This window comes from Orcinus orca, chromosome 17, assembly GCF_937001465.1.
Source record: "Orcinus orca chromosome 17, mOrcOrc1.1, whole genome shotgun sequence".
Classification (NCBI taxonomy): domain Eukaryota; kingdom Metazoa; phylum Chordata; class Mammalia; order Artiodactyla; family Delphinidae; genus Orcinus; species Orcinus orca.
Window position 1 is genome coordinate 7663751 of NC_064575.1, and position 27724 is coordinate 7691474.

The 27724-nt window shown below is 47.6% G+C and overlaps 1 protein-coding gene and 1 non-coding gene across 5 annotated transcripts in view; one reads left to right on the top strand and one right to left on the bottom strand.

Moving 5' to 3' along the window:
- CHD7 (chromodomain helicase DNA binding protein 7) overlaps positions 1-27724 on the top strand; it is a 178819-nt gene that overhangs the window by 865 nt on the left and 150230 nt on the right. Inside the window, exon 1 of one of the 4 annotated variants that reach the window (XM_033437607.2) lies at positions 9418-11704. The exons of the other annotated variants lie outside the window; for them this stretch is intronic. The gene's annotated coding sequence lies outside the window, so the exon portion shown is untranslated. Of the gene's footprint in view, positions 1-9417; positions 11705-27724 lie in introns of those variants that run through there. 4 annotated transcript variants of the gene reach the window in all.
- On the bottom strand, positions 6924-7010 carry LOC117203354 (small nucleolar RNA SNORD35). The gene has a single exon (XR_004486085.1). It is a non-coding gene; the product is annotated as a small nucleolar RNA SNORD35 (small nucleolar RNA).

Genomic DNA, 27724 nt, shown 5'->3' on the forward strand with positions numbered 1-27724 from the left:
CGGCTCGGGGACGGCGGCGACCCCCGCCTCCAGCCCCCGCCCCCCGCCCCGGACCGACCACGCCGCGCTCGCCGGGAGCGGCGGCCGCACCGGCGCGAACAAAGTGCGTCCCTTCTGGCGCGGCGGCGCCGGCCCGCGCGGGGACGGCCACCGGGCGAGGTGGGTCGGCGGCGAGGAAAGTGCGCGGGGCGCCGCGTGGGGCGGGGGCGGCGCGAACACGCGGCGCGGGGGGCGTCCCGAGCCCGGCCCGTGCCGGCCGCGGGCGCGGAGTTGCGAGCCCGGAGCCGGGGGCTCCCGGGGCTCCCCGGCGGCTCCCAAGTGCGCGAGGAGGAGAAGAAAGGGAGCGGGGTCGGGGCGAGCGCGGGGAGGCGCGGCGCGGAGGGAACCCCACCTTGCCGAGCTGGCCGGGCCAACGGCGGCGGCGGCTGCATAATAGCGACTTTAAGCCCCCGGAGGCAGCTCAGCTCCCCCATCCCCGAGTCCTCCGGGGGTCAACGCCGAGGGGGGTGTCACCAGGTGGCCCCCGGGGTGGCCCGGGTGCGCTCTGCCCCCGCCGAGATCCGCCGTTCGGGGCGTGAACGGCCGAGGTGGCTGGAGGCCAGGCGGTCAGCGGGCAGAGGAAGGAGGGCGGTGGGGGACGCGTTGTTTGTTTGGTTGGCACCGGGGGTGCGGGGGCGCGGGCACCCGGAGGGCTGCGGTGCGGGGCGGTCGCGTCGGCGCGGGGCGAACGCGGCCGGGGGGCGGGGGAGGGCGGCGGATCCCGGGCGCGGGGGGGCGGGGGGTCGGGAGGCTCCGGGGAAGGAGCCGCCGGCCCCGAGCAGCCATCATTACCGAGCCGCCTTTCTCCGGATGGCTGTGCCTCGAGGAGCCCCGCGCCGTGGGAGCGCACCCCGAACTCGCGGCCGCCCGCCCGCCCGCCGGCTTTGTGAGCGCCCCCGTCGAGCGGACGCGCGGGGAGTGCTTCTGCTACCCGGCGGCCGGTTTTCCTGGAGGTCACTTCTAGGGACTGTTCACGCCTCGTTTTTAAACTAGTTTTTTTCCTCGTCTTCCAAACAGACAATGGACAAAAGAAAAGTAGCAACCCACATGGAGAGTTTCCTTTTGAATTGCTAGAATTAGATACACTATACTTTTTAGTTTCCCATTGTATATTATCTAGCCATCGATTTAAAGAACTTATCTTGAAATATGTCCATTCTCTAGGCTTGATTTTTGGGCTGCATTAAATATTTTAACTTATTTCTAAAGGATTATGTGAAGGCCCTGATTTTTATTTTCTGAAAATTCTCATTAAAGCCGTCTTTGCAGTGGGCAGTACCTTTCAAAGAGGTTGAGTGTGTTTTCCCCCCATTTCTCTCCCGATAAGGGGAGGTGGGAGTACTCACTAAAGGTAATAATCAAATAGAAAACAACAACAACAAACCACACAAAACTTATCCTTATTTCCTCACAGATCTAGTCTAACGATGGCCAAAAAAAAAAAAAAAAAATCGTAGTGACTATGATCTTAGCAGCATGGGAACCTGATTTATCCCAGTTATAATTCCGTTTAGATTGTAGCAATGTGTAAGTAGTAGGTAATTTCTTATTTCAGAAATAACTTGAGCAGTGATTCTGCGAAGTTGAATCCGCCTCCCAGCCCCCAGAGTACATCTGTCGCGGAGTGTTTTTGTCTTGCTGTTGCACAACAGAAGCCCTCCAGTCTTTACCCTAAAATGGCAGCTTTCATTTGACTGGGGCCCATTCATTGACAATGATAATAAAGAGGCTGAAAGCTAGATGCTTGGGGCACGGAGCAGGACTGGGTTTGCCTTTCTAGGTGATAGTAAGTGGGAGACATTTTATGTCTTCCAGATTTGTTCACAGAAAGTTTGTTTTCCCTGAAAAATCTGTTCTGTGGAAAAAAGTTACAAGGTAAACAGAATTTGGAAGTGGAAAGCTGACTTGCAGCAAATTTTAGAAACTAAGTTTTCTTGTTTTGCCAAATAGTGAAATTATGACATCCCCCCCCCCCGCCCTTTTGGTAACCAGCTAAAGGGACATGATGGATTTTTGTGAGGCTTGTAACAGGTGAATTTCATCACCATAACACTCAAGAATTGTTTTCTAGCACTATGGATTTTATTGTTTATAGTCTGTTGATATTTTCTATTTTTTTCCTCCCTCTGTGCAAGCCAGTAAATTGAAGCTTGATGAATTCTGTTCTAGGTTTTTCAGGATTCAAATGAGTTTCTTGATAAGAAATGAATAATTATAATAAAGGGACTGGTATGTGAATTCCAAACTCTAATTATATTGGTTTAATCAATGAAATTATTTTTACGTCAATTAAAAAAATTGCTTCCTTTTCTATGTCTTAATTTTGAAAGTCAGGATAGAGAAATGTAGGTCATTTATAGGTGACGGTGATGGTTAAAAACTCAAACATTATTTTCCTCTTTTGAGGAAAAAAAATAGCACTTTTGTTTTTTTTTCCCAAGTTGAGAATACCTAAGTTGAGTTTAAAATAGCAGGTCTAGTAACTTAATTTTGAAGCAGTACTTTCATAGATTCTCCTGTACTTGGTTTAGTTGTTAATCAGTTCGACTTACAGGACTATTTCCAAAACTTTTTTCATGAGCGTCTTACTTTTATTGAGTTAAAATGAATACCATGGGGAGTACCTTTATAAAACTGTATCAAAGAAGTGTGACAATTTTTTCTTCATACAGATGCAGTCAGTAATGTATTACCTATTGTATAGTTTTTAGGCAGAAAGGTCAAAAGTAAAAGAATATTTTCGTCTATGAGAAAATACAGTCGGAGTGCTTCTACGTACATGCTGTGTAACCCGTAAGAGCAATTTCAGTGCCAAGTTTAGAGTAGTTATTTCAACCTAGCCGAAGAGCATTTTATTCCCTGTGCTTGAGAAAGTGTCACCATCCATTTGGTTACTTTTGATTCAGCAATCACTGGCAAGCTTTCGGTGTGTAAAACGACAAATAAGAGGCGGTGCTTTCCCTCACAGAGTTTACCATCTACTAGGAGAGCGCGTTCTGTAGGTAACCAAGTACTCATATTTTAACTTTTAAGATCAGCTTTGGATGTGTTGTTATTGTCCATCTTTTATTATCCGTACATGGCCTTTCAGGTTTGATAGTAGTCGCCATGGCCGTCTTATAGACATCTACTATAAATAAGGCATTGCAAGAATAAAAATGCTTAGTCAGGGCTGAGCAAAATGTGTGGCTGAAAAAAAATGACCCTTAAAATTTCAGCTTTGTAATCAAGTGATTTGCTTCCAGTATTCAGATGCTTTCTAGATGTAAACAAACCAGCACTTAGGTAGATGCAGGTCACATAGCTAAATTCACTAAGGTAGATGGGGAAGAACATCTGGGGTGATGATGGTGAGACGATGTCGGGAACATGATGGCACTGTGTGACTCTTTAATTGTTTTGTTCATTCACACGGGCACTTTTGTGTATCTTTAAAAGAGTATTCTTTTTATGCCCTTTTAGAAATTCAGAATTTTGTATTGTTATATCTTATCAGGTTTCTAAAGCCATTATAGCTTTATCAGTTTGGGAGATAAAATTTTCCTTTTTCTCTGGAGATCTTTATTATTCTGTCCTAGTTTTTTTTTTTTTTTTAAAGAAAACTTTGACATTCAAAGATGATGGATGGTGTAAAAATATGAAAGAAATTGGCAGTAAATGATCACTTTTCTATTTCTATCACTTTTCTGTTTTTCTACAAAAAATATGAAGATGTAATGATTTATTTTAATTTGGGTATTACTCAGTTGCACTTATGGCAAAAGCCCATAGCTGATTATGGTGGTAGTTAAGAGCTGGGATGGTAATTAAAAACATTAGTACCGTTCTTTTATATTTTACTTTTATCAATATATTAAAATTCTTAAATGAAACCACACCTGTGTGATAAAAATAATAAATAGAAACAGGAAATCATAATGATATTGTCAAGTAGAAATTCATCTTACAGTCATTAGTAAATCTTTGGATATTTAGAGCATGAGGACCTTGGAGAGCTAGTTGAACTTTCTCATTTTACAGATTGAGGAACTAAAGCCCAGAGGATTAATTAAAGGAGTCGTCTCTGGCTGGCCACCCAGTTACTGCCGGCAGAGCTGCCTTGGTCATGGTTGTCTTCCTGGTGCCTAGCTGGGTGCTCATGCAGGGGAGTGCCGGGTTGGTCTTTGTTGGATGACTGAGCTGCTTCGGGAAGAGACTAGCTCTTCCTCTTATGTTCTGACTCAAAAGTACCTTTTGGCTTAAGCATCCTATAGCCTATGCTCACATAGCTCTTAGGGTGTTCTTAAGCCAACGGCATTGTATTTGCCTCTGTGCGGTGGTTTGGAGGTTTTTTTGGGGAGGCGGGGAGCGGGGAGGTATGATTATCCATCTAGAGAAATGCAGAGAAAATTATTCTGAGACTTGATTATTGTTTTCATTATAGAAGCACGTATTCATTACCGTAACTAGGTTCCAGTACCTTTAACTAATGTTAGGTGACTGCAAACATAATTGTTTTCTCAGGGAAATATTTTTGGAGGTTTTTGTTTTGTTTTTATTTTGAAAAGTAAAAGCTATCTTTTTAAAAATAAAAATAAGGTAGAATAGTAATGAAGAAGCATTACTTGGCAGCAAGAGGCCGATTGGTCCCTGAGCTTGTTTGTTTGTGGCCATGTGGCATCAAAGACACTTTCTCCAGTGGTCCTTTTGACCTTACACCACTGCTGTAGGTGCCAGGCTTGGCTCTAGTGGCTAGTGACTGGGCTGTGATCAGTTTTCCTGTTTCACCTGTTTTCTTGTTCATCGGCTCAAGTGTCTATTGGGTACCTGCTACCTCAAAGGCACTGCGCTATGCCTGAGTTAGGAATACAGTGGTGCCAGGAGAAGACATAAAAGACCCATGCGAAAAATAGAGCCACCGCAACGTCATAGGTGCTGGGCGGCGGACTGGGAGGAAGGACAGTCACCTGTTAGGAGCGGCTTCAGTGCTGCCGTCCAAGCGATGGTAGGAGAAAGGGGCAGTGCTAGCCCACCTGGAGGGAGGCAGCGTGTCTGAGGCCCACGGAGAGCAGCTAGATGACACGCAAGAGGCGGGCACAGGCCAGCTTGGGCGGGGCTTACAGGATATGGAATTAGGGATTTAAAAAAAAAGCAGCAGAGCCACTGGTGAGTGTTAAGCCGGGCTTGACATGAGCAGGCTTGTGTTTTGAAGACTGAATTGGTGGGTGGGGCAGAGGAGAGAGAATAGGCTGGGAACCTCGTCCTGCCCGCTATTGCTGTGGTCCACGGGGTGGGAAGGACCAGTGGTTTGGGCTAGACTGGTGGCCGTGGAGATGGAGAAGTGGACAGGTTGGAGAGAGATTTAGGAGGCCCAATGACTTGTACTTGAAGACAGATTTGTTCTCGGGGAGAGGAAGGTGTCAGGGAGCGTAGGTTTCTAGTGTATTCGCTGCATGGCCGGCTGGCTGGCAATGCTGCTCTCCGAGGTAGGGAGCACCTGATCAGGACCTGGTCTGAGGAGGAAGTTCACGAGCTCTTGAAGCATGTGACTGAGGTGGCCGATAGCGGGACCGTGAAACTGTTGCTTCAGCCTTCTTTCCATTGCTAGCGGCATTCTAAAACTTCCCAAAATAGTCTGCCAGCTTCCCCCCAAAGATGTCGGTGTATGGCGAGCCCACCAAGGATTGCTGGTGGTGTCAGTGGAAGGGGAGAGAAGAGGGAAACTTTGTTATCTACCTTGATATGTGGTACTTTCTTACTTGCTTAATAGGAGTTTGCTTGCTCATACAAGGAAGAGGACCCTCCGGTGAGCAGACTTTGCCACATTTTGTCCTTGTGTCCCTCCACGTCCTGGAGGCCGCTTTCTGTTGCTAGTTATGTATTGGGACGAGGTCCTTGGACTCCCGGAAGATAGCTGGTGGGTCCCACTGTGCTCCCCATGGAGGAAACTGGTCGCATTTTAGGAGCCGGTTGTGGCCAAACATGGGTGTGGTAGAAATGAATATATTACTTAGGTAATTGTGGAGGGAAATACTGTCCTCGGTCAGAACACTTACCTGTTCTGGGGGGGGAAGTATGTATAAACTAGCTTAATATATCTTAACAGTCACTTTGTTCAATTATTATAAAAAGTGGATGATAGAGCGTGATTGGTCGCAAGTGAGAGATGCTAATTGATAAATCCAGAAAAGCTTCCAAGTTGCTGACTTTAATATTATATGAGAAAAAGTATGAAAACCCTGAACATTTATCTTTTTTTGTTTGTTTGTTTTGTTTTTTTTAAGAATAAACGGTCAGTTTTATTGGGCTCAGACTAAGAATCCATGGGTCTTGAGGACCTCTGTGAATTTGTCAATTTTCTTCTCTATGTTCTTTTTTTTTTTTTTTGCGGTACGCCGGGCTCTCACTGTTGTGGCCTCTCCTGTTGCGGAGCAACAGGCTCCGGACGCGCAGGCTCAGTGGCCATGGCTCACGGGCCCAGCCGCTCCGCGGCACGTGGGATCCTCCCGGACCGGGGCACGAACCCGTGTCCCCTGCATCGGCAGGCGGACTCTCAACCACTGCGCCACCAGGGAAGCCCTTTCTCTATGTTCTTTTCGGCCTGCTTCCGTAGCCTCATGAGCTGCTTCTTTTTCGGGTAGTGGATCTTGGCCTTCTCCTTTCTACTCTTCTCCAGTGTAGCCGTTACTGCCTGGTACTTCCGCTAATCTCATGAGCCAGGCGTCCTACGTAGGCAAACTGCGGGGGGCGGGTAGAGGGAGAAACGAAGCTGTAAGAAAACAAGGCCAGGGTGACTAGGGGAGGGGCATTGACATCCCGTCCTAGAGGATCCCAGTCCAGCCATACAACTTTTCAGCAAGCCTGCGCTCAAGAGACACAGCCACCCCTGGCAGGGCTCTCTGTTCCTCCTGGCATCAGCTGAGCCATTGGCTTTATCAGCACTGCCCACAGTGGCATCCGCAGACCATCGTGAGAAAAAGCCATCATCTGCTGAACATTTATCTTGAAACAGTTTTTTTGTTTGTTTATTTTGGTTTTTGTATCTTTGTTTCTGCCAGTTTGTATAGTAACGATGTTACCCATTTATTTATTTTTAAATTTTTAAAAAAATTTTATTTATTTTTGGCTGCGTTGGGTCTTCGTTGCTGCACACGGGCTTTCTCTAGTTGTGGCGAGCGGGGTCTACTCTTCGTTGCGGTGTGCGGGCTTCTCGTTGCGGTGGCTTCTCTTGTTGCGGAGCACGGGCTCTAGGCGTGCGGGCTTCAGTAATTGTGGTTCGTGGGCTCAGTAGTTGTGGCTCGGGGGCTCTAGAGCACGGGCTCAGTAGTTGTGGCGCGTGGGCTTAGTTACTCCACAGCCTGTGGGATCTTCCCGGACCAGGGCTCGAACCCGTGTCCCCTGCATTGGCAGGCAGATTCTTAATCACTGCGCCACCAGGGAAGCCCTACCCGTTTATTTTTGTTATAGGTCAGACATTGATCTTCGTGTGCAGGGAGAACCTTCCTGGGACTCTTTGTCTTTGGTTGGGGCTCTGTTTCAAAGGTGCTCTGTTTGACGTTGGTCCTCATAGGCCTTGTTGGTGTCACTGTGACTTGATCGAGTCCACCAGGGCCCTCCCTGACTTCCTCAGGGTGGGCACGATTGTGTGGCTTTGCAGATTTTTCAGGCGCTTACGTTAGCTGTAGGGGCATGCTACATCTGAAAGTTTTACTCTCACTTCTAGTGGTTTTGAGGGATTATTTGGATACGTCTAAAATTTAAGGGTAGTAATGTTCCCATGTGGTGACATAGTAGGAAAGCTGGGCTCTTCTGTCCACACTTTCTCTTTTTGTGCCTACTGTACTCATGGGGGGCATACGTCTTGGGATATCTTGACCCCTAAGACAATTGGGTTCCATGCCTTTCACCCTAATGCCCTTCCTCTCCCACGGAGATGAGGAGAGCAGTTGTTCTTGTGGAGGTTTTATTCCGTGGTGGCCGAGAGCTTGAGTTGTGGCGTCAGAAGGATCAGCTAGTGAATCAGAAAAATAGGAACAATAATACTCTCAACCAGCCAGGGTTACTAACGGCAGAAGATTGCATGAGGTATCCCACCTAAAGCACTTGGTATAGCGTAAGGCATATTTATGGAGTAGTTACTAGCTAACTGGTAGTCATTGAACTTATCAAACCATGTGTCTTGGTTTTAGTTTAAAAAGTCCCCGGATCCTAAGTCATGACTGGCCAAGCACGAGAGGCCTGCAGTGGATCCTGGCTGCACCGTTTTCACCTTTCCTCAGAAGTCGACATCAGAATTAACATGGGTGTGTGCCTGTATCCAGGCACAGAACTGGATCTTATTCACCTAGTCCTCTCATTGACTACGCAGAGGCAGCTCGGATACTCCAGACACTAGAAATGGCACATCTGAAGGAGCAGTTGCTTTCTGGCTACAGAGCTACCCGTCTGCTGGCTGAGCTGTGGCTGTCTTACCAGGGAACCCATCAGTCCTGTTTTCCCCAAACCTGCAGTTCTCCGTAGTCGGTGGGAGATGTTAGCCTGGGTAAATAGTGGTGGGCATCTTCCATCCGTTCTGGAGCGTTAGAACCTTCCAGTATAGACTGGAGAGATACACGGTGTTCTCAAAATCTGTAACTCTAGGTCCTCAAGTCTCTGAACGTCGGCGCCGGTCCTTTTCCCCCAAATTCTGTGCCTTGCTTAAGGAACGGACAAGAAGCTATCTAAAATGGGTAGATTTGGGGTGGGATCTGGGATAGGAGTAGCAAGGAGAAAACGAAAAGGTTCCCTGCCTCTGCAAAGGTGAGGCTGTGGGGCAGCTTCCTTGGAATCCCGCTGCTCTCCAGATTGGCATGACAGTGGGAGAGATGGAACGAAGACAGCTTTTGTTTTGTTTTATCCTATTTTATTTTCGCTGAAAAGAGACTCTAAAGGGAAAATGAAATGGGACAGAGTAGAAACAGTTGACAGACGTGAGCCTGTGGAAGTTCCCCGTATTCTTCCGTCCTTACTGCAAGGTTGAAAAATTGGAGAAGCTGCTGCTGCCTTTTTTTTTTTCTTTTTAATAATTTATTTATTTAATTTTACTTTTGGCTGCGTTGGGTCTTCGTTGCTGCGCGGGCTTTCTCTAGTTGCAGCGAGCGGGGGATACTCGTTATTGTGGTGCGCGGGCTTCAGTAGTTGTAGCACGCGGGCTCAGTAGTTGTGGCTTGCGGGTCCGCGGCATGTGGGATCTTCCCGGAACAGGGCTGGAACCCATTTCTTTCTTTTTTTTTTTTTTTCCTGCGGTACGCGGACCTCTCACTGTTGTGGCCTCTCCCATTGTGGAGCACAGGCTCCGGACGCGCAGACTCAGCGGCCACGGCTCATGGGCCCAGCCGCTCCGTGGCATGTGGGATCTTCCTGGACCGGGCCATGAACCCGCGTCCCCTGCATCAGCAGGCGGACTCTCAACCACTGCGCCGCCAGGGAAGCCCTCGAACCCATTTCTTGAATAACAGTGACTCTAAGGGCTTGATCTCAGTAGCTACCACGTGCGGAGCGTAGGCTTTATTTGAGTTTGCATTTTGCTAACCTGTTTACTTACGTGAACTGTTGGTCACTGACTACCAAAGTAGGATTAATCAAATCGCTGAGGTAGGAGCAACAGTTGCCATTATGTAGGTGAGGAAATGGAGTTTTAGAGATTGTTTAATAAATTTGCCTAAGAATATGGCTATTAATGGTGGAGTTGGGACTCAAATCAGGACAGGCTTATTTAAGACCATGTAGCATTAACCTCTCTGCAGAAATTGCCTTGGAGGCTCCCATCAGAATGACCTTGGCCTTAGAAGCATCTGTCAAGGCTTACACACCTGTGCTTTCAAGGCCCACCTCTGGGAGTGACGTTGAACGGCCCAGAGCTGCCCATGAACGCATTAGCGTCAGGGAGGCTTCTTTTCCTCACAAGTCATACCTTATCGATGGCAACCTATTTCTACCGAAAAGACACTCACTTATTGTAAGACTTCCTAGTGTTCATCAGTCCAAGACGTGGCCAACATCAGAGCATTCAGCTTGCTACAGAATTGGCTGTCCTCAGAGTTTCTTCCCGGGGTTTATCCAAGGTGTATTAGTTCATGGAGCATCTTTTTCTCACTGCAGAGGACTTGAGTTGCTGAGGAAAGAAGACAGGATGTTCCCTAAGCTCCCAGCCGTAGCACTCGCTCTTGGTAAATACTTAACCTAGTCAACAGCCAGACTCAAGGAAGTACTTGCACACCGCTTCTGCTCACATGCAGGACGACGGGCCGTCCCCTGCAGCTGCACGCTGCCTGGTGTCAGTAGGTCTCAGATTCAGATGTATAAAGCAGTAGGTAGGCTCATATGTTATGGGGTGGATGTGTGTTCCTTTTTCAGGGGATTTAAAAACAAAAAAACAAAAAAACGATAGTATCCCAAATCTTAATACTCCTTTGCGTCTTAGAACTATTCTGTGGTGACATATCTAGATTCTGTATATGTTTATGGGTTTTATTCCTTCACAACTGAACAAATAGTTATCCAGCTTAAGTACAGTAAATCTCTTGTTAAAACTTGAAGTTTTGCTATTTCTGGTGCACTTGAAATTTTAACTTTTTTCTGATTGTGTTAAGTTTCAGAGAGCTAGGTTTATCACCAGAATTGGCATTTTAAGTTTTCCATTTTCCCCTCTCATTAAAAAACAAAAAATAAAAATCTAGGCTGGTGTTCGAAGCAAAGTTCAAGTTTATGGGGAGCTTTGTGGCTGCTGTGGGCTGTTGAGAGCCGTTTCGTTTAGCTGCTGGGGTCGAGCAATATAAAGAGAACCCTGTCTCATGTGCTGTCACATACTTAGTAGGGATGCAATAAAATGACGCAATCAGGTAATTTCCCACATGGTTCAGCCCATGGGTGGTAAAACGGCTGTACCTGAATTGCGGGCAGGCAGGTGGTGTCACCGTGGAGTACCTGGGAAACGTGGTGTTTGTCTTGGTGTGAATGAAAGGTGATGTACTGCCCGAGGATCTGCACGGAAGCCCAGCTTTTGCTGGTGGATTGGTGACATAGGGGACCGACTGTCAATCGTTTGTTGTAGCTCAGGCTCTTCAGAACTTGAAGAAATGCCCACATAGGGACTTCCCTGGTGGCGCAGTGGTTAAGAATCCACCTGTCAGTGCAGGGGACACAGGTTCGAGCCCTGGTCCTGGAAGATCCCACATGCCGTGGAGCAACTAAGCCTGTGCACTACAACTACTGAGTCTGCGCTCTAGAGCCTGTGAGCCACAACTACTGAGCCCATGTGCCACAACTACTGAAGCCCACGTGCCTAGAGCCGTGCTCTGCAACAGGAGAAGCCACCGCAATGAGAAGCCCGTGCATTGCAAAGAATAGTAGCCCCTGCTTGCCGCAACTAGAGAAAGCCCGCACATAGCAACGAAGACCCAATGCAGCCAAAAATAAATAAATAAATAAATTTTTAAGAAAAAGAAAAAGAAATGCCCACATCATCAGCATTATCCTTTATGGATCACCACCACCATAATAACAACATTCAGAATAGTAATATCTTCACTTGGCAAACCTGAAAATGACTCGACTACCTGTACCTCCTCTAAAAAAGACTGCTTGAGCCAGCTGTTGAATTTAGTAAGTGATCTGATTTGCTTTGCCTGCCAGCTCCAGGCTAGAGGTAAGAAAACAGGTCTTTTTATTCAAAGCATTACAGCATTAATTTATATCCTTATTAAATTTTCTTGTGTTTATCTCTTCCAATATTCTATTTTGTGAAAGGAACGCCAGCTTTCCCTTTTCGCACTGTTTTGAGATAGTTGCATAGAAAATGCTGGTCCTTCATTCCTGGGCAGAAAAGCTAACAGTATGTAGTGGTTTCTGGGGGAAGAGGGAGAGCTGCTGCGAGCCTGGCCTCTGCCTCTGTCCTGTAGCTTTTCAGCAATTGTCTCCGCTCCCCGCCCTTCCACCCAACCAGGATTCAGAGGTACAAGGTGGTTTCGCAGAAATAATGCATCGATTGGTCTTTAAGGAAGAGTGGAATGGTGAGCTGGATGATGTAGCTTTTTCATCTGTTTTCTCCAAGGGACCTGTAAAACGGGTCTGTTTACGTGACTTTGAGGATCTTATATAATTATTTAAAAAGTCCATCTGGTAAAATTAGAATAACTAATAAAATAGATATTTATTGGGGCCTTAGAATGAACACAGTCACCTGAGGTGCTTGTTAAAAATGCATATTCTGGGATTTCCCTGGGGGTCCAGTGATTAGAACTTGGTGCTCTCACTGCCAAGGCCACAGCTTCAATCCCCGGTCGGGGAACTGAGATCCCACAAGCCTCGCAGCGTGGCCAAACAAACAAATGCAGATTCCCTACGCCAGTTTTTTTCCTGAATTAAAATCTCTGTGATAAGAACCTGCTGTATAAAAATAATAAATAGAATAAAATTCAAAAGAAAAAAATCTCTGTGGGCCATCTAGAGTCTGAATTTTTATCTAGGTGCTTCTGATACATTCTAAAAGGCCACACGTTTAGACCAGTATGTTAGTTATACAGTGAACGTACCATGGAAATACAAAACAGTTCAGAAAAATGGTAACATATATTTTTACAATATATTTTGGAATTTCGCAAGTAATGTTATTCTCTTACACGTAAATGAATGAAATGTAGCTGCTATTTGAGATACCAGTTATATAAAAGGTAAAGATGGACACATGGTTGAGCTTGGAAGTATAGTCCACTTCAAAGGTGGTGGTAAACAGGTCAGAGAGCAGCATGGGTTGTATTTGTTAAATTTTATTTTCATTTCTGCCACAGAATAATGAAAAACTTGTCTTATGTGTGGTTCTAGTCTATGTGGTATGAGAAGTGAGTGGATTTAGGGGACTTCCCTGGCGATCCTGTGGTTAAGACTCCAGGCTTCCAGTGCAGGGCATGCGGGTTCGATTCCTGGCCGGGGAACTAAGACTCCCGGATGCTGCATGATGCAGCCAAAAAAAATTAAATTAAAAAATAAAAATAAAAAAGAAGTGTTAGTGGATTTAATAGGCAGCAGTAACTGTTTAGGGGCACCCGTTGCAAGCGGTGTTGTCTCCAAGGGCAGGTCAGACACGTAAAGCGAGAGTGGCAGGGAGTTCGGTGGGTGGACTCGGCAGCGTCCTTCTCCGTGAGAGCCGGGTGTTCTGCGGAAGGTGATGGGAAGCAGCATCCGGGCTCTTTCCTCAGGTCTCCGTCTCCCTTCCTTTCCGATTCGTTCCTCACTGACTGTGCCGGCCTCTTGCCCTGTCGTCTCCCCGGCCTGGACCGTCGCTGGGAGGTGCCGTCCGCGTCCTGGGCCTGCTCCCCGGGGTCCTCATTCCTCTGCTGCCCCCTGAATACAGCCTGCGTCCTGCACCCAGAGTGCCCGTCTCGGCTTCTCTAGGGCCCAGTTCAGACTCACAGCTCCAGCTCCTGTTTCCAGGTGGTTAACTCCTAAGACTGTATTTTTATTTCCAGTATCGTCCCCAGACGTCTGTTCTTAATGTTCCCCACCTGTCTGAAACGGAAGTCTTTTCAACACCCCCCGGCCCCCCTTTTCCTGCCTGAAGCCCAGCCCCGCATCTGAGCATCTGAGTCCGAACGACGTGCTCCGTGCCGCCCCGCGTCCTGGTCTTTGCTGGCCCACTGCAGGCTCCTCTGAGTTCAGGGGGGCACCTTCCACTGCGCTGCACCCTTGAGACCCCCGCCCGCCCGTTAGAACACAGTCCCCCGGCCTGCTGAGCCCTGGCTGTCATCACCGTCGCCTGCCTGCGCTGGTTGGAGGAGACCCCCGCTCTCCCTCGCCGCTCCCGGTGTCCTCCTTGGGCGCCCTGCCGCCCCGACTGCGGGTCTGGAAGCACCCAGGCTCCCGCAGAGGCGTCCTGCTCCACGCCTCCGGGTGTAGCCGGGCTGACAGGTTTAAAGCGAGGCTCCGTCTCAGGCGGGGCGGGGTTGCCCTGTGCCTGCGGCCTGGCCCCTCCCTGGCCTCCCCAGTGACAGGCTCCAGCCCTGCCTGGCTGTCCCCCAGCTGGTTCAGAATGTGTGTGGGGAGAGGAGGTGAGAGTCCCTCCTCAGGCCTCCGCCCGTGTCGTGTCCCCGGCGTCCGATCGGAAGGCCTTTCTTTATTCCTGGTCGAGGTGTCCTGATTAGGTGCTGAAGATGCCCTGTGGGTCGTCGGTCCAGGGGTATGCAGGTTAGCACAGTAATGTCCGTGTAATAATCTGGTGTCGGAGGGAAAGCTGTTCACCTAGCAGCTGAAGTCCTCTTGGGGGAAGTCGCTCGCTGCGGCGAGCGTGGCCTGAGGGACTGTGCCGGAGCAGGTGCCCTTTGCGCCAGGGAACCATGTGGTGGCAGTGACATCAGGGCAGACGGCTGCCTTCCGTGGTGGCCGCTCAGGAGGGGGCCTCAGAAACGGGCCTCCAAGGTCACGGCGGAGTGAGCGCTTACATAAGGGCCGCACCCAAGTCGGCTGTAGGAAGGACTTCATGAATGCAAAGGCGTGGCCAGTAAGGAGCAGGGAAAATTCAACAGTGTTTTCAGATTTCCACCTCTAAAGAGTAAATGGTGATTTCTGGGTGAGGTTTACCGTGAAGTCTTTTTGGGTTTTGGAAACATGGGTGTGTCTGGTGAAAGCTGTTCTCGTATTGACTCTTTGAGGAGATAGATAAGAATTAGGAGTGTGCAGATCTTAAGAATATTCTTGTGACTTTAACATCTGTGAAGGGGTGCTTGGGTTCTGTGGGAGTTACTAAACATGCTCACCGTGGCCGGGAACTGCAGGGTAGCACACCTGTGACGAGGTGGAACCGGACAGCGCGGCAGGTAGTCAGGTGCCGAAAAGGGGTGGCGCTACGGGCAGGGACTTGGTAGTGGAGGAGGGAATCAGCAGGTGTGACCTGTGCCCTTTGATAGGTTGGAGGGACTGAGAAATGACATGAGCAGAAAACACAGAGATACTGTGAGGCCAGGGTCCCCAGACCAAGCCGCAGGGGCGGGGCCCGTGGCCCCAGGGAGAGGGGCGCCCTGCCATACACCTGCCCTCCTCCCGGCCTCCTGGGACTGCAGGGAGCCCCATTCCTGGGCCCAGGAGGGTCAGAGGTGGCTGGGGGCAGAGGGGCAGGGGCTGGACAGACGGGGTTGGGGATAGGCCGTGGCGAAGTTGGAAGTTCAGACCCGGTGAGATCCTGACTTGCGTTAAGTGATGGAAATGGAGTTGAAAGGTTAGTCTGGCAACGCGTGGGGGGATTGCGCTTGAAGAGGGACTGGAAGCAAAAAGTCAGGCTGTTGAAATAGCGTAGGCAGCCGCCGTGGGGCTGCACCAGGGCCAGGGGAATTGAGGAGCGGGGGAGACCTGGGAAGAGGGGGAGATCGGGGGGGGACGGGGAGCGGGGTGAGTCCCGTTCCTTCCAGGGGCCGGCTCGGAGCTGAGAATGGCTTCGCAGCCTCTTTTCAGGAGAACCAAGGTTTGATGATTTGAACTTAGATTAGATCCCCAAATAGGAAACGTTTGAGGAGGGTGAGATGTGTGAAAAGATAAAAGGTCACTTTAGAAAGCTTCCAGAATAAAGCTACATCACTCACGAAGCTGTGTAACCTGCGAGCCAAAAAATAGCGAAATAGTAAATCTTTTTTTCTTTTTAAGTAAAGTCAGTGTCATAAAAATGATTTTGGAACTGTTTTCACATGTAGTTTGACTTTATTTTTTTAAATGTCCTTACAACGTGGGCATAGAATAACACGAACGAATTCTGCAGGATTGTTCCTATTGCTCTTTCAGAATCAAAACAGCACGATGGTAGTTGGGGAGTTTGTTAAGAGGCTACGCAGTTATTACACATGGAAGTTATTCCGTTCACCATAGTTGAGCTTCCTTCTGAGCGTGTGTTCTGACGTTAGGACGAACCGTCTCGCCTTTTATGCTTCACCTGCTCTAATGTGTGCGTGTGGATCTATTAAAAAGACACATCAACAAATACAGTAGAGAAACAGCTGCAGCCCAGTAGAAAAGCAGTAGAGGATATAAGCAGGTCATGCATAGGAAGAAAATTTAATTGCCAAAAACATGAAAATTTCCAAATTATGGAGTAATAACAAAATGCAAATTAAAACGAGATACTTTTCCTCCTAATCACATTAGCAAAGATTTAAAAAACAGTTTTGATACTGACGGAATATGGTGAGACTTGTATGATCACTGCCGTCTGAGGTTCAGACTAAGGTTCAGCAAGTACAAACATTTTGGAAAGTAATTGGAGATTATATGTGTCCAGACCTTTATGAATGGCCATTCCAATCATATCAGTCATCCATCCTAAGGAAGAATCTGAAATCCAATCAGCTGTTATGAATAAGAGGTCACAGCATTTTTTTCTGACAGTGAGAAACTGAGAATGGTTGAATGTGTGCTGTGTTCATATGTTAAGAGTATGATGCAGGCGTTACACATCACGCTTTTGAACAACATAAAGCCTCAACGAGTAGAGCACAAAAGAATATATTAACTGTGGTCCCAATTTTATACAAATTAAATCACAAGCCTAGGAAAAGACTAGGGAAAATACATCAATTTTAAAAATGAGTAGTTTCAGGGATTGACAGTTTCACTTATTTAAAAGCTCTGATTCCAGAGTTACACAGGTCTGGTTTGAATCCCTGCCCAACTACTTACTGGCTGTGTGACTTTGGACAACTGACTTAGTAGCTCTATGACCACAGGCAAGTTTTTTTTTTTTTTTTTAATTTATTTTTGGCTGCGTTGGGTCTTCGTTGCTGCGCATGGGCTTTCTCTAGTTGCGGCGAGCGGGCTTCTCATTGCGGTCTCTTCTCTTGTTGCGGAGCACGGGCTCTAGGTGCATGGGCTTCAGTAGTTGTAGCACGTGGGCTCAGTAGTTGTGGCTTGCGGGCTCCGGAGCGCAGGCTCAGCAGTTGTGGCGCACGGGCTTAGCTGCTCTGCGGCATGTGGGATCTTCCTGGAACAGGGATTGAACCTGTGTCCCCTGCATTGGCAGGCGGATTCACAGCCAATGCGCCACCAGGGAAGTCCCACAGGCAAATTTTTAAACTTATCTGAGACTCAGTTTCTTCAGCTGTGGCGGGGGCATGGTAACAGTGCTCAGCTCCTAGGCCTGTTGGGATTAACGCAGCGATGCTTCTGAAACACCTCGCACGGTGCTCGCTGCATTGTTAGCCCTCCATAAATGTTAGTTATTTGGATTGTGGGTTGTTTTTATTCTAATCTTTATATCCTTAAGTATTTTCTAAATTTTATACTGAAAGGTACTTTCATAATCAAGAAAAACAACCATCACCACCCCAAGAAGCTATCTTATACCAGCTATGGAAAAAAGAACTCCTGACAGGTTTTCAGTGTTTTGTGGTATAGACAGAGAAATCTTTTTTTTTTTTTTTTTGCGGTACGCGGGCCTCTCACTGTTGTGGTCTCTCCCATTGCGGAGCACAGGCTCCGGACGCGCAGGCCCAGCGGCCATGGCTCACGGGCCCAGCCGCTCCGCGGCATGTGGGATCTTCCCGGACCCGGGCACGAACCCGTGTCCCCTGCATCGGCAGGCGGACTCTCAACCACTGCGCCACCAGGGAGGCCCAACAGGGAAATCTTTATAATCTCAACTAGTTACATTTCTGAAATGAATACCCCAATGTTTGCCTCTTAGGGTTTTCCCTTTTTCTAGATCACTGAGCAGTATTTGGCTTATTTTTTCTATCTCACAGAAATTTTGTTCTGCAGTAAGTTGAATTTAGGAGACCCCTGCCTTCTTTTTTTATCTTAAGTTTTCTGAAATCAAAGAAAACAAGAATCATCTTTTTAAAAACTTATATAGATGAGATCTGAATTTGGTTAGTATTTACTAAACATTTAGCACTCAGATTTCAGTGCTAGTGCATCTCACCTAATTGTTTAAATATGGGAGCATGATTTTTGATACTGGGGAGGTGGAGGAGAAACCAACCCCTTGAGAGTTTTGAGCTTGAGTTTAAAGGCTTATTGTGTCTTGGAGCGAGTCGACTCACGCTGGTGGGAAGACTTGAGCATCTGGAGCCCTTCCACCTTGGAATTGTGTCTTTCTCACAGAAGAAACCATTTGGGTCGCATGCAGCCTGGAGAAGCTTTCAGGCTCTATTTTCTTCATAGGAGGGTAACAGCTTTGCACTTATAATAAAATAGCTTCAAAGCTTTTGTCTCCTTGAAGTTATGTGACCTTTCATATATCTCAAACATCCTTTATTGTATCTTCTATGGCAAACAGAGGAGGGTGAGAAAAGGAAAAATAGAGACAAATCTTAACATCGTCTCCTAAATTAATTATGAATACATGGGTTGATGGTAATACAAAACTTAAACCATAGAAGCCAGAATACATGCAACTTCATTTTATTATTGTATTTCATACACATCTAAGATGGTGTCAGTTGTAAGATAGATCCTACTTCTGACCTATGGGAATGTGGAAAAAAAAAAGTATGTCTTAGATTCAGTGAAATACAGTAACGAGTGAAAAATTAGAAAACCTTCAGTTGGCAGTCACTCGTGTTTTTCAGTTTCGTTTACTGAACAAAAAGGAAAATCACCTGACTGCATCTGAAATTGGAACTTAAGCCTCTAATCTTTAGCAAAAAGATTTCACAGCTGCCTGTCACTTTAATCACACCTGGTGCCGTCCCGTGCACACCTTGCTGCCTCCATTGTGAACGGCGCGTAGAGCACAGCCTGCATGGGCTTATGAATCAGGCATTTCAGCATGAACCTGCTTGGCTACTGGACCTAATGTAAGCAGACAGTGGGCCACCTTTTATAGCGTTAATCTGCCAGACTGCTGTCAACACATTGGGTACCATAAAACAGTGTCACCAAGACTATTCCACAAGGGTGATGCCAAAATCTATTAAAACTCACAATAAAACAAGAAACGTACTGCTAACCATTAAAAGCCTGACTTGACAATCGAGTATTTGGGTATAGATTCTGAGCTTAGTGCTAGGCTGGTGCCCACGTTGTACAAATGCAGAATGAATGTTTTTTGTTTATAAGTTTAAAAATCTAATTATTCAGTGATACAAAGCAAGGAAAGGGCCCTTTTCTTTCTTTCTTTGTTTTTGTTTTTTTTTTTGTATCTAGGATAGTTTGAGAGGATTTTGCAGCAGATAGTGTGAAGCCAGGATGGAAAGAATATAGACCCAAATGTGGACCTAATGTAATGATGTCAGAGATTTCCTCCTCCACCAGCCATAAGGAAGAAAAATTTCCAATGCAATGATAGCAATGTAAAGATTCTCTATATGTCTAGTTGGAGATCAGATAGGTAGCATGGTGGAAAGGTTAACGCCAGCAAACAGCTCTGGAGTCAGACGGCCTGGGTTTAAAGCTAGCTTCCAACACTTAACTACCTTTGGCACCTTGGGCAAGTTAATTAATCCCCAGCCTCAGTTTCCTCATTTACGAAGTGGGGTTAATAACAGTACCTTCTTCAGTGCCTGTCATGGCATTGAATGAGCAGCTATTCACAGTGTCACGGCTTGCTTTGTTTCTCAGTAAAGAGAATGTGAAAGTGAGAGATGTAAAGATTGGAGAGCCTTGGTGTCTATTAGTGTGACTGTAGAGGTTTCAGATGAAGATGGTAGATAACGCCTTTCTTGGCACTGCAGTGCGCACGCATCAGGCAACTTGAGAGCAATTAGTTATTAAGAAAAGACTGAGAGTATGATTGTGGTGACTCCCTGTAGAGCATTTTGCTATGATACCTTGGTTAGGGTTTTCTGGATTTCCCCCGTGTCTTGTGGTTGAGTAAGGAGTGGTTTTAATGTGGCAGTGTGCACTTGGGTTATCGTGAAGTGTGGGAGCTCTGCTTTGTGCAACAGGACAGGGGCGTCTCTGTCTTATCCCGTAGCTGCTTCTATCTTAGGTGATATGAACTGATGATACTTTAATGTCACCAAAGAATTATATGACCAAGAAGAACTGAGATGATTTCAAAGTGGCCAAATGTTGATATTTAACTGTTCTGTTGCTAGTCACCCAGAGTGAGCCAGGGCTATGTGATAGGTCCTGTTTTATGTTTTATCACGTTATTTATTTATTTATTTTTTGGCGGTACGCGGGCCTCTCACTGCTGTGGCTTCTCCCGTTGCGGAGCACAGGCTCTGGACGCGCAGGCTCAGTGGCCACGGCTCACGGGCCCAGCCGCTCCGCGGCATGTGGGATCCTCCCGGACTGGGGCATGAACCCGCATCCCCTGCATCGGCAGGCGGACTCTCAACCACTGTGCCACCAGGGAAGACCCTTCTTTCTTTTTTTTTTGTTTGAAGCCTACGATAACCTGTTCTGCCGGAGCTGGCCCTGCGTATCCCCCATTGCTGTGAAGTATGGCCCAGTTTCTCTGCTTCCTTGCTGAGCGCCCTCCCTCTACTGTTGGATGGGGTGGAGGCAGGGGGGCATAGAAAGCTAGAATAAGCAGAGGGCAGGACTTGAAGGAGCTTATAGTTGAATAACTTTTCACCTCCTCTTCAACCCCATGTGCCACCGACTTCTAGGGTCGTCCCTCATATTCTGCTCTCAGCCGCGTCATGGGTTAGATGAACTGGTTCCCCCCCCCCCCGCCCCCGTTTATTGTTGTTATTGTTTCATAGCCAGAGCTTGTTTCTATGGAAATATTTTAGATTCCAAACAGCCAAGTTCGGAATATCATTAGGAGTAAAACTAAAGACTGAATTGATGTTTGGTGATTGCTGGCCTTGGGCTCTTTCCAACCACACTGGAGCTTTCACCTTCACGATTGTGTCTAGGACGTTTCTAGAAGCTTACCACCTACGGCAGTTACTGCAGCCCCTGGCCATGCTGTAGGAGGTCCATGGACCTTTTCATTGGATGCTCCCCTGAGACAGGGTCCTGACCTGACAGAAACCAATGATCGTGTGTATCTCAGCCCATATGGACGAAGACAAGATGAAACCCAAGGGAATCGGGACCACAGAGTTAGGAGGTTACTGTGCGTGACCTCACATGATGAGATGATGCCACGTCGGGTGGCGGAATAGTTGTAGAGACGTAAACACGTGCTGGCTCCAGGGCTAGTGACGAGGTCCTGCTTAGCCCAACCTGACGGTCTACAGACAGGGGCGGTGCAGCCTCCAGCCCTGCTGCTGGTGACCATCACAGGTGGCGTCACCTCAGTCAGGAGCGTGGGTGGGTCCTGGCGTCAGAGCCTGGTTCTCACTTAGAGGCTTCGCCGTGCCACGTGGCCCTGGGAAGGTGCCTTGACCTCTGCCAGCTCGGGTCCGCAGGGGGCCAGCACCCAGCGCCAAGCAGGTCCCGGGGCGGCAGGCCTGTCAGTGCCTCCTGGGAGGCAGGACCTTCCAGAAGCCGTGGGCTGAGCTCACGGGTTGGAACAGTGTGTCCATGTGAATTTTGAGCTGGGTGAGGTTTGTGAATAATGTCTCTTCGGGCCGGAAAATAACCGGATGGGAAGAGCACACACATGCACGCAGACGTCACCCCAAAGTGGTTCAGGGTGTCGCACGTGATGGGACAGGAAGGCGGCTGCAGCTCGGCCAGGTCAGCAGACCTCGGGCCAGATGCAGAGTCGTGGTGCACACATGTATATAAGCAGCAGCGGCAGCGGGTGAGTCCCCGTCTTGTTGTGAGACAGCCCTTGTAAAGTGTCTGGTCCTGAGTGCTCTGTGATAAAGTGCTAGTAAAGGGTCATCGTGACGGACAAGATCACGGCCACAGACCCGGACTTTCAGTCATGGGTTTCATCTGCAGAAGGTCTTACATTCCATTCTCAACATCTTTATTTCCCCAAAGAAGTGTAAGTCCCTTAAGGTGAAGTAGGTTCTTTTTCCTTCCTCCCCATTTCTGTGTAAACTTGGCCGTGTGTTTGGGAGTGGATGGGGTTTACTAGTTGTAAAGGAGAGGGTGTTTCTCACCCAAAGGTGATATTGTGGCTTCTCCACATAGCTTGGACGGTCCGATTGTATCATGGTTCTTTCTTGCATAGATGTCTATACTATATAATGGGAGTGTTTCTTAATATGATGCTCTCTTGGAACAACTTTTTAGCAGGTAATTACAATTTTTTTTTTTTTTTTGGTCTGCATTGGGTCTTTGTTGCTGCGCGTGGGCTTTCTCTAGTTGCGGCGAGCGGGGGCTACTCTTCATTGCAGTGGCTTCTCTTGTAGTGGAGCGTGGGCTCTAAGGTGCGCGGGCTTCAGTAGTTGTGGCTCGCGGGCTCCGTAGTTGTGGCTCGCAGGCTCTAGAGCGCAGGCTCAGTAGTTGTGGCCCACAGGCTTAGTTGCTCCGCGGCATGTGGGATCTTCCCGCACCAGGGCTCGAACCCGTGTCCCCTGCATTGGCCAGGCGGTTTGTTAACCACTCTGCCACCAGGGAAGTCCCAAGTAATTACAGTTTTTAAAGAGAGAATTTTATTAGGTGGGTTTGGTGAGGGAAAAAAAACAAACTCTGCCCATCTGAAAGGTATTTTGTTAGGTAACAGCTGTATGTGAACTTAGAAGATATTTTTAACCTTCCTGGGGATTTTTACATGCTTCTCTGCCACTCTTTTTCGGGTGGGGGCACCCATCACCACTGTGGCTTGTTTGATTTCTCTGTAGAGGACGTTTACCCTGCTGCATAGCTGTTTCTGCCTCTTGTGCAAATCCTTCATCCCCTGGTATCGGGCTCTGTGCGGGGTTGGTGGGGCAGGAGGCCTGTGCTTTCTCCTTTGCAATGTTGGGTTTTGGAGGCTGGACAAAATAAAGGGAAAACCAGCTCCCCCACTTACCAGTTTTGTGGTTTGGAGAGTTACTTGATTGCTTTAATACCACTTTCCTCATCTACAAGATATGGGCAGGTACTACTTCAGGGGTAGTTGTGGGGATTGTGTGTGTGTGTGTGTGTGTGTGTGTGTGTGTGTGTGTGTGTGTGTGTGTGTGTGTGTGTGTGTAAAGCACCAAGCCCAGGGCTCGGTCCGCAGTGAGCACTTAGTAAAATGTCAGTTACTGCCCCCAGCCTGTTTCACTGTTAATTTTTTGTCTTTCTCTTTTTGACTTACCTCACTTAGTATGATCATCTCCAGTTGCATCCATGTTGCTGCAAATGGCATTATTTCTTTTTGTGGCTGAGTAATATTCCACTGTATATATGTACCACATCTTCTTTATCTGTTCATCTGTCGATGGACATTTAGGTTGTTTCCATGTCTTGGCTATTGTGAATAGTGCTGCTATGAATATAGGGGTGCATGTATGTTTTTTTTTTTTTTTTTTTTTTTTTTTGCGGTACGCGGGCCTCTCACTGTTGTGGCCCCTCCCATGGCGGAGCACAGGCTCCGGACGCGCAGGCTCAGCGGCCATGGCTCACAGGCCCAGCCGCTCCGCGGCATGTGGGATCTTCCCGGACCGGGGCACGAACCCGCGTCCCCTGCATCGGCAGGCGGACTCTCAACCACTGCGCCGCTAGGGAAGCCCCCCCTGTGCTTTTTAAAACTTACTAAAGCACTCACAGGAAAGTTTCTCCCTTGGTTGAGTTTCCTCAGTGTTCATGTGCTTGATCCATATATCTTATCTCACCCTCCCTAAGGTATTGGCCATAGAATTAGTTGTTTCACGTTTTATTTACTGATCCAAAAGAGTAGTTATGCTGTTTGTGGGTTGGGCTCTGTGCTGAGTGTTGGGGATGCAGAGGTGGGCAAAACTGTACCAGGTGCTCGCAGCCAGTGGGATGGATGGATATTAAGCAGTCACACAAACATGTACAAGTGCAACTGTAACAATTGTTAAAAAAAAAAAAAAAGAAGACGGAGCAGCATGTGGTGCTGTGGAGTGGGTGATGGGCATTCGACTCAGATGCAGAGAGACTGGCTTACCTGAAGAAGGTAAGCTTGAGCTGGGGTCCTCCTGCCTGCAGGCTGAGTGGCTGCACTCAGGAGAGCTTGGTCTGAACCCCAGGAACAAGGGGAACAGTTACTCTGTGTTGTGTGTGTAGTTGGAGGGGGCTGGAGGTGGCGGGGAGAGCACTGCCTAGTCAGTGAGAGGAAGTGGTGATTCCACGTAGTGTGGTGGACGTGGGTGTGGACAGAAGGTGGACGGGGCTGAGGATGGTTTCACAGGTACGGTTTGATGGTAGATCAGGTATGGGAGCATCAGGGGAAGGTGTCCTGGGTGACGCCTGGGCTTCTGGTTCGCCTGCATGGCCAGCTGGGTGACTGATGTCCGTGGGGCCACCCAGGCACACAGGCTGCCTGTGAGGCTAACGAGATGCCCTTTCGCTAGGACATGAGGCAGGGCTGGTGGAGTCCCGGCTGGATCTTCACACCCACTTGCTTCCCGCAGCCCTGGGGTAGTGAAATGTCGGACCGTCACACACCTGACTGTAGCAGGCCCTGCCAGACACCCAGCTGCAGGCTCCCCAGCTCTTCCTCCCCTCCCCTCCCCTCTAAACCAGGTGAGGTTTGCCTCTCTCTCTCTCTCTCTCTCTGTTTTTTTAATCAAATGACAGAGACTAACAGGTGGGAAAGATCCAATTGAGAAACGGATTATATAGGACTCTCCATGGGAGAGCAAAGGGCAACTGATGGAGTAAGATTCCTGAGAGCAGGGGAAGGGACTCAGCCCAGATCTGGAAGACCAGCCCGACCTCGGGTGGGCACATCTGTGCTGTGAGGACAGGAGGGCAGGAGCAGTGGATGGAGGTTGGGGTGGGGGGCGGGTGTGAGGAGAGGCGCCTGTTCTCCCTGCAAAGTAGGAAGTGAGGTTACCTATTTATGCCTTGCCCATCCAACCAGAGCAAGAATTCACTGGGGACAAAGAGGTATTTATGTATAAACATGTTTATTTGTTTCCTTCATAGCACTAGACTGATAGTTACTGAGTTTTTGGGCTTCATTGAAAAATTGGACTCATTGAAAATTTAGACTTGTCACTTGGGCTTATGCATGAAATTATACGTGAAAGACAACTCACTATTTTATCAAGTTTGCAAAAATATGAAATGCTGTCAGCATGAGCCATACTGCATTATTCCTGAGTGCCTGAGTGTTACCAACTTAATTTATGCTGAGGTATCTGTAAATAAACCTCACGGAGTGAAAATGGCAGGATTCTCGCTAATGGTTTGATCCATGGGCTTTAGAGAAATATACCCCACCCACTCTTTGAGATTTAGATATGAAGTACGAAGATAATGGTGACATATGTAGAGGAGAAAACAGATGGAGAAACGCCATGTGGTTCTTTACATCAACCCCTGTGCATTGATCAACATTATGTAATGAAGTGACTTACATTCGCACCGTGTTTTATTGCTTACTGGGCACCTTAACACACATTGGCACTGTAATCCTCGTGACCTTTTATAGATGAAGAAATTTAGGATTTACCCAGAGACACACATATAGTATAGGTGGATGCCACATACTTGATTTCAGTCCTCATGACTCCGCAACAGTCAAGTGCCTCACCACCACGGGCATTCTGAAAGGATGTATTACAGTTTTTAGTGGACCTCAGCTCTGCAGTTCCAAACAGCACGGGAGTGTCTAATACAAACCCACAGACTTCTTTATACTGTGGTGATTATTATGCTCATTCCATCTGATTGCTGTTGGGTGATGTAGCAAGTTTTCTGATTAATATTTTATTTGTTTTCTAATTACATCTGTGCAGAATTATTTAAAATGATTAAAATTTGAATTTGGATTAGGTAGTTGAGCCATTATGAATTGCCTAAGTTGGTGACACTAATGAGGTAGTTGGCACTTATATATAGTACGTTATATTTTTAAACACTTGATAAAATAGTGAATTTTATGAGACCAGGGAATATTTTTGTGCTTGACTAGAATTTCGCATATAGTTAAATAGAAATAATTTAAACAATATGCTGAAACCTTGTCTGCGCAGTGTAGGTGATGAAAGAACAGAGGGTGATCCTGGACCACTTGTTATGTAGTCACATGTTAACTGGCCTTGTTAATGGAGGATCTTGCTCTCATTGTTGAAGAACCGTAATAAAAAGGAAGAATTAGAGTTGTAACATATAAAAAGATAAATTAGAGAGTAACACATTTGTCCTCAAATTATGAGGACAGAAGTATAGTAATTTAGCTATGATTTGCTGATTTAAGATGTCTTAAATCTGTCAGTTAAGATACTTTGTCATTAAAAGAAGTGAACATGCTGAAAGTTAATTTTCATACATAAAGAAGAGGGAAGTTCTTTTTGACATTGTTTACCATTAAAATATTAAACGGCTGCAGTACTTGGCCAGTTAAGGTGTCGGGGAGAGTCCCGGAGGCATTAGCTTTCGTGCAGGATCTGAAGAGTGGCCGAGGGGAGGGGGGCAGGCAAAACAAAGCTTTGTATTTAGGAAATAGGAAGACTGTGGTGTGGGTGAGTTAGAGGAAGTATGAAGATTAGCTTCAGGGGGGCTTTTTGGATGAGCCTGGGTTTATTTCATAGTTGGTGTGGAGCCCCTCGGAGGCTTCCACACGAGGGTGGAGACATCAGAGCTGTGCTTGGGGCATTAGGTGTTCCAAGTCACATGCAGCCTCCGTGCCACCCCCCAGCCCTTCTCCACATCCCCAGGGGATGCCGTCTCCACTTCATGCTCTTCCACTCACACTTTCCACACTCAGAACATCGTCAAAGTTTGTACTTTTGTCGATGGTACCTCCCCGACATAGCCTCTCAGGTCCTGCCCACATTTCCGTGTGTGCTGGACTATTGCAGAGACTTGTGGCTTGAATTCTCTGCTTGTGCATGTTCCAGAAGTGTCTAGAATGCCCTTGCCTGCTCATCTCACACTTGTGCACCCCCCTTCTTTGTGTTTTCCCCTTGAAAACCAAACTGACCGCCTGCTCCTGGCACTCAGGTCTTTGATTCTTAATGCCAGCCTAACTGTAGCCATAGTATCTACTCTTCTTTAAACATCTCCCGTAATCAGGCTGACCTGGATCGCTCATGGTCCCTGAGCACACAGCAGCTCCTGCCCTCCGTGCCTCTGCTCTTGCTTGCGCTGCGTCCATTCAAACCCACCCTCGCCTGTCAAAATCCTATTTGTCTTCAGATTCTGTCTCAAATGCTACATCTTCTGTAAAGCCGTTTCTAATTCTCAGCAGCGGAATACAGCTTCCTTACCTCATACCGTTTTCAGTTGTGTGGCGCACATGTCGCCTTGTAGACGATTCGGTCAGTAAGCACACAGGTGAGATGCGGCACCATCTCGTCCTGCTGTCGCTCGCATGTCCCCATGGTCCCCGTGGAGTCCTCGCTGCCTGGTCCTTCCCCGGGAGGATCACCGCTTCTCCTTGGTGCTGGGCTCTGCCTGCAGCACGCTGCTTTTGCAGAATTTCTAAGATGACATTGCCCTGAAGTATCTACACTCCTGTTTTCTTCTTTTACATGATAAGTTCTTTGAAGGCAGTCTGGGGCTATCTTAATATTTTTTTTAATTAGTATTTTCCTGATTATGCCTATCTAAGGGTTAGATCTGATTTCTGAAATAGGTAGTTACATTGTACATTCCCTAAGATATAACCAAGGCACTTCTGTATAGCTTGCGATATTTTGTTGCACTTGATGAAATGGTGGATTCTCTCGGGTGGGTGGGGGGTGGAATCCTGTGTCTGCTTGACTAGAAATCAGCGTGAAGTTAGCGAAAGGTGAGG